This window comes from Ailuropoda melanoleuca, chromosome 7, assembly GCF_002007445.2.
Source record: "Ailuropoda melanoleuca isolate Jingjing chromosome 7, ASM200744v2, whole genome shotgun sequence".
Lineage (NCBI taxonomy): Eukaryota > Metazoa > Chordata > Mammalia > Carnivora > Ursidae > Ailuropoda > Ailuropoda melanoleuca.
In genome coordinates, this window is record NC_048224.1 from 4,448,184 (window position 1) to 4,455,098 (window position 6,915).

General features: G+C 38.1%; 1 non-coding gene across 1 annotated transcript; it reads right to left on the reverse strand.

Moving 5' to 3' along the window:
* Window positions 1-606: 606 nt before the first annotated feature.
* Window positions 607-710, reverse strand: LOC117803249. Its single transcript, XR_004626937.1, has one exon. It is a non-coding gene; the product is annotated as a U6 spliceosomal RNA (small nuclear RNA).
* Between the last annotated feature and the right edge of the window lie 6,205 nt (window positions 711-6,915).

Here is a 6,915-nt window from a genome sequence, read left to right on the forward strand (position 1 = left end):
GTGTGTCAGGTGCCAGGGGAATATGGTATTGCATCAATAAGTATAGCATATTAAGCATGCAGGTGCACTTGGGGCTATATCCTACTTAAGTGAAAGGTAGTCATTCCATAGCCATCTATCAGTCAGGATCAATTTTTTTAAAAAAAGATTTTTATTATTTATTTATCTGAGAGAGAGAGAGAAAGAAAACATGAGAGAGAGTCAGCACAAGAGAGGGGAGGGGCAGAGGGAGAGACAGAATCCCCACTGAGCAGGGCACTAGATGTGAGGCTCCATCCTAGGACCCCGGGATCAAGACCTGAGTGGAAGGCAGACGCTTAACTGACCTAGTCACCCAGGCGCCCCTGGGATCAATTTTTTTTAATTGACTTTTTTTCTAACAGCTTAGTAGATGAATTGAATGGGAATATCATAGGAACCAATACTTCTGTTTTCCTTAAGTATTTGGTGGTGATGCTTATCATTGTGATTCCTGCAATATGGTATTGTTTTTATATATTCTCCAGGATAGAGAAGAACTTCTAGTTGGCTTTTTTTGTTTTGGGGTTTTTTGTTGTTGTTGTTCTTTGTTTTTTTTTTTTTGTTTGTTTGTTTGTTTGTTTGTTTTTTAATGTGGAACGCTTCATGAATTTGTGTGTAATCCCTGCGCAGGGGCCATGCTAATCTCTGTATCGTTTCAATTTTAGTATATGTGCTGCAGAAGCAAGCACAGTGTTGTTTGATTTTTTACCAAAATGGTTCTTATTCCCCAGATCATAGATCTATGTGAGGATTCCATCAGGTGTTAAGTATATCAGAATTCAATTATCCACCTGGGGACCAGGGAAATAACTGTAGGTTAGTTGAATGGACAAGTTAGACACATTGCATTGTGACAGTCTTGGGCCAAAACTCTACCTATCATCAGGCATCCAAGGCCTCTTAGTCATGATATTTCAGTTCCTCCATTATCATTCTCAGTTCAGAATCTTTATTTATCAATCCTTAATTCCTGTTTCCAACTATTACAGTTATACTAGTATTGGCCACAAGCCCTTTTTGGAAAAGATCAGGGAAGTATTTATCTAATTTACTTGTGTTAATATGGTAGAGTTCATTCTCAAAGGGTCCTGGATTCGCCTTCAATCTATGGCTTTTTGGTCTGTGAACTGACTTAAGTCTGGAATTTTTGTGAGGAAAACTTTCCATTTTGATGGCTGATGCCAGTTATCAGTACAAAAGCTATCATCTTATTTTTTTTTATTATATAGGTCAAGAGACACACTATTCCACTTATCTATCTTTTCTCTAGGACACTATGATCTATTTGCTATCATCACAGATATGTATATCAACACCCTGATTTCCACGATAGCCACCTTAGCTATTAGAGTAATTAAATCTATCTTGCCTCTGACCATTAATTGCTTCCACCTATACTTTTCCATTTCAGAATCCAATTATTCCTCCTTACCTTGGAGAGCACACTTGCATGGCATCATCTTCCATTCAATCCCACAGAGGACAGGAAACATTAAGTTCGTTTCTCCTTCATGCCGTAGCAGTGTTTCCATATTGTGTTACCCCAGTGAAGGAAATGGCCTCTTGGAATATTATGGGAAAATAATCTGATGGTACATTCTCAAGTTGTACATCACAATCCGTCCTAACATCTCTATTTCCTTTATTATTTCTTTTTCCCTTCATATTTGGCAAGGAAAGTACTGACATTCCCACCTCACTTACTGTAGGCTGAGATTGTGCTCAGGCTTCAAAGAATGACCTCAACAGATTCTGAGGATTGCCTCTACATCAAGTATGGACTGTCATTTTAGGAATGAGTGGCTCAAATCCAATAAATTCTCCCACATTATTGTGTTTGTTGTTGTGTGCTTCCCAGTTCTGTATTCAGGACTGAGGTATGATTTTCCCTGGCTCTTGCCAGTGCTGGTCAATGCTTCACAGCTGAGTCTAAGTATTGCCTTCGGCCACGGACAGCTGCCTCAACAAGTTCTTCTCCTACCAGTGGTCACCACACATAGACGGCAGGTCTATGATGCAATTCAAAGGCCCTTTCCCTGGATTCAACTTCAGACAACTTAGGTGGTCCAGAACTCTTCGTGGGATTGACTGAGACCCCCTCTTCAACTGTATCACAGCATTTCAGTTTCTCCCTTTGCCCAGTACTGTTCTCCTCATCAGCTAACAAGTGATATTTCCAAGAGCACTCTTCAGTAAAAGTTTGCATGCAAATCTCCATCTCAGAGTCTATTTCCCAGGGAAGTCAACCCATGCCAAACTTAATATTTTACAACTACGCTCTGACACTTTTAGGATCTACTTCCACAATTATCCCACAGTTCTTATCTTGTACATGTCAATCAGGTCCTACAATTGCAATTGGTGATTAAAGGACTTTGTCCTGGAGAGTGTACTGCATTCCCTTGCTTTGTAAGGGGACTGGAAATAAGTGTTGACCAGGCAGCTACTGAAAAGCACAAGCAATATTTTGGAAGGCATCTGCCTCCATGAGTTCTTCACACGTACTCCAAGCTAGGAAAACCGCTTTCTTCTGTCAAGGGGGAGAAATTGTTTCTGCTTTCGTTCAGGGGAATTTGCAGTTCAAAATTTTCAGTTCTATCCAAAAAAAAGGTCCCCATCTCAATTCTCCAAATCTTGTTCTTTTCCAACTGCCATCCTAAACTAAATAGAGGAGAACTCTCAAGGCAACATATTTGGTCTCCTTTGTATTTCTTTCACATTTAAAATTAAATCTTGGGTCTGATTTTCTGCAAAGTGCCCTGCACCCATAGATGTTAAAGCTCTGCATAAATGAAGCCATACAGGGCCTCTGGCTTTCACAAAGTACCTCAAGTTGGCAATTGACTGTTTTAAGCCTATAATTTTCTCTTTCAAAGATTTCAGTATCATTAACAAAAGCCAGCCCAGTTTGCAGTCCCTATAATTATCATTGTCCCATACCATATAAGCATACAGCCTCTGCATATCCTAAGGTCTTATCTTCCACCTGCACCTTATCCCAATTAACCACATGGGAAAGCCTTAGTAATCATGATGTCATGCTATGCCAGAGCTAATCATCAGCCTCTGTAACACTAGCAAGGAGATCCCTATTGCAATGAGACTGGTCAGTAATACAGCTTTAATAAATTATCCTAAGGGTCCACTTTCTGGGGCTATTGCTAATATCAACTGTCTTAGACTGTTTCTTAGAAACAGAGCCTGAAGCAATAACTTATGTGTTAATGCTTTCTTCAAGAGTATGATCTTTGGCAACAGGATTGAGAGCAAAGGGAAGGGAGACAAGGAGAAAGGGAGAGCTGATACAGGGGTACGATCCCAAACTAACCACTGCACAGTATTCAGTGTGATTGATTGCTTTATCTCATGGGAATATCTCCCAAGAGGGCTTATTAATGACTGCTCCTCAGACAGGCTATGCATGGGAGAGGAATGGAGAAGAATTTATTCTGTTCTTGCTCCGGTCTCCTGTTGATCAAAGCTTCACCTTCAGGGTTATAATTTATTCCCACTTCTAGGTTGCTTTGGTGTAGCACCAGGTGCTCCCATGGAGTCTTATGCCTCAGCTTAACAGGAAATCTGGGAAAAGGGCCAAAGTTATAGATAGGGTTTATGAGGAGAAGAACAATAATGTGGTAGCCTTTTGAATTTGGTCAGAATCCACACAAAGGGGATTTCTGTGGCTGTGCCTGAGGGTGCAAAATTACCCAAATGCCTTTGGAACAGGAAAGCAAAGAAGACATAAAGGGATATTTAAATGTCATCTGATAAAACTACTTACTAATGTTCTGACTTTTTACTTTGTCCCTTGACTTCATTGTTTCCTCTGTAACAAGGAACTGATCATTGCACTATCTTAATTGGTTGCCCTATGAATTATAAAATATCTTATTTATAAATATTTTTTACAGTTCTTAGACCATACATTAAGTATTAACTATGGTTGCTATTTCTGTGAAGGAAAATTCTTGCAATCTAAACGAAAACTTGAACTATATTGAGTTATTATTTAATTCTTTTGTAACACACTATGAATATAGAGTATCAGAAAAATATTTGCTAGAGGAATTTGGGGTATTTTATGTTATTAAGCAGTGAAGGAAATAGCCATTAAATTCTGGGCCTGTATTAATCTCTTATTTTTCCTTAAAAGTAGAGATAACCAGCGTGCAAGATAACCAATACAAAGGAAAAGAACATATTTTTCTTTCTTTTACCATTTCCATAGAAATAGAAAAACCCAACCGTACCTTTTTCTAGATTCAATTTTTACTAAATACGATTGCAGACAAGTATGTTTGGAGACTTTTTCAAGGTTAAGATTCCTACTCACATGCACATTATAGTAGAGATCAGATGGTTTTGTCTTCTTGATAGGCAGTGTATATTCCTTCTCCTTTCAGCAACTTAATTTACTGTTGAGAAACATCTGTCCCATTACTGGGTTAAGTTATTTAGGAAAGCTAACCTCATTCCTGGATCCAGGGGTGGGATGTGATGCTGCTCTGGTCAATCCACATGTTCAGTTTCTCATGGTGATTGACTATCACTTTTTGGCCTTTTGGCTAAGACCAAGTGTATTCTCATAGTGATTAACTCAGGAAGGATCGCATGACCTGAAGCAGTCCATTGAAGACCAATCTCAATATCTGTTGGAGACAAGGGTATCAGGGTTACTGAGAATGTAAATGTGAGCTTGAAGCTTCTATGCACATACTTCCTCTATGTTGGGAATTTTTGTTTGCATGATGCCAACAGAGTGAATGCAGAGTGAAATTATGGCAAAAAGAAAAAAAAAGAGGGGTGAATTTTTATGACAATGTTTGAAACCTAGTTCCAAATATGCCTAAAGTTTGCATTATCCTTAGACTGTTCAGTTATCACCACTACTACTATTAATACTACTCATACTACTTTGATTTAGTCTTCTGTTATCTACAATCAAATGTATATTGGTTCATTTTTTGTATATTTTGGTTCATTGTTGTAGTGAATGAAACTGTTGTTATAGAGAATGTTAATATTGGGAGACATTAGTTGTGGGATATATAAGAACTTTCTGCACTATCTTTACAACTTTCCTGTACCTGAAACTATTATAAAATACAAGTTTATTTTTAAATGTATTCTGCATAATACAAATCTGCTTTGTTATGTCATACTACCTAAGGGTAAGTGGATCCTCTTGCTAATAAATCTGCAGTTAAGTCAAGAAGGTGAAGGGCATGCTTATCTCTAATATTCACACTTGGGGAATCTGTGCTCCCTGAACCTATAGATAGAAAAATTTCGAAACACACACTATATGGTCAGTTTTGGGCAAAATTTTTCAGTGAAGAGGAGATGAAAGAGAAGGAAAAACATAGCATTTCAATCAGTTATTCTGATTTATGGTCTAGTAAACAATGGTTAGCTTTCTATCTTGCTTTTCTAGTCATTTTAATGTCTGTTCTATTTACTCTATAGAATACTATACTAGGGGCGATTGGGTGGCTCAGTCGTTAAGCGTCTGCCTTGGGCTCAGGGCGTGATCCCGGCGTTCTGGGATCGAGCCCCACATCAGGCTCCTCTGCTGGGAGCCTGCTTCTTCCTCTCCCATTCCCCCTGCTTGTGTTTGCTCTCTCCCTGGCTGTGTCTGTCTCTGTCAAATAAATAAATAAATAAATCTTAAAAAAAAAGAATACTATAACTAGACACAGGCTCCTTATTTTTTGTTTTCTCTGTCAATTTTGTATCAATCAAGGCTCTATTTTTAATGTGGCATTTTCTTATCTGTATTGCAAATTTATACACTTTTTCCCTCAGTAGTCTCTTCAGACTATTATATAGGTAAGTCACAAAATAATATCTCATCCACAAATAACAGATAGTAAGCACTGTTTTAAATTGTTGTTAATTCAGTTATGTACTTTCTAGTATACCATCAGTACATTACCTGAAGGTGTTCAATAACTTCCATTTCAACAAAAGCAGAGTCACTAAACAGAATACACTTAATTAAAAAATCCTAGCCTCTAATCTAATCTTATCGCTCGTGTAATGTGGCTTTTATTTAAACTGCTTTGATCTCTTTTTTAAGAATTTTTTTAAAAAATAAAGTGGATCTTGTTCATTTCATGTAGAGGTAGGAAGTGTATATCAAAAACCTGTGAGGTCTCCCATGCCTCTAAAGCACCTGCTATGGTACTTTTGTTAACAATATCAATATGGTTCAGAAGGAATACAAAGAAAATGAGAGGTAGTGTTTATGAACTGATATTCAAAATAAAATGTTGAAGTTTATGGATTTAAATCCAGGCATTGCCATGAGAGAAAGGACTGTCTTTCCATGTTCCTGTTGAAAATATTATTTTCTGGGTTTGAGAGCTTCAATGATAGAGAGTGATGCAGTAGAAGTTCTAGGAGAAGATGTAGTAGAAATCAAGGAAAATCTCATCATGTCTACTTCCACTGGATTTTAGAAGAAAAAAGTAGAGGTACAAGCAGACTAAAGAAGTATAGATCAGGGCATTTATACGTCCTGATTTTTTAGCCCTATAATTGCAATGCATGTAGTGGTTGGAGAGTGAAGGTTCAGTCTGAGTTTGAGGCTAATTCTGTGTGGGATATGTCCAGCCAATCATTTGGGATGCAGGGAAGATACTCTTGTACAGAGTGCCCTGAGCTAACATTGGAGGCCTTCACGTAATTGGTAGGTGGAACAGTGTTGTCAAGGCAAAAAGAGGACCTACCTCATACTTCCAGATACTTCTCTGTTCCTGTCTCTGACATGCAGAGTATCAGAGGGCAAGGTCGTTAAGGGCAAGGTAATCTCATAGTAGATGCTACCATTAGACCATGGCCCAGAGAAGAAAAGCAGCAAAAATTTAAAAGGCCAATTCAACCTGGCGGATC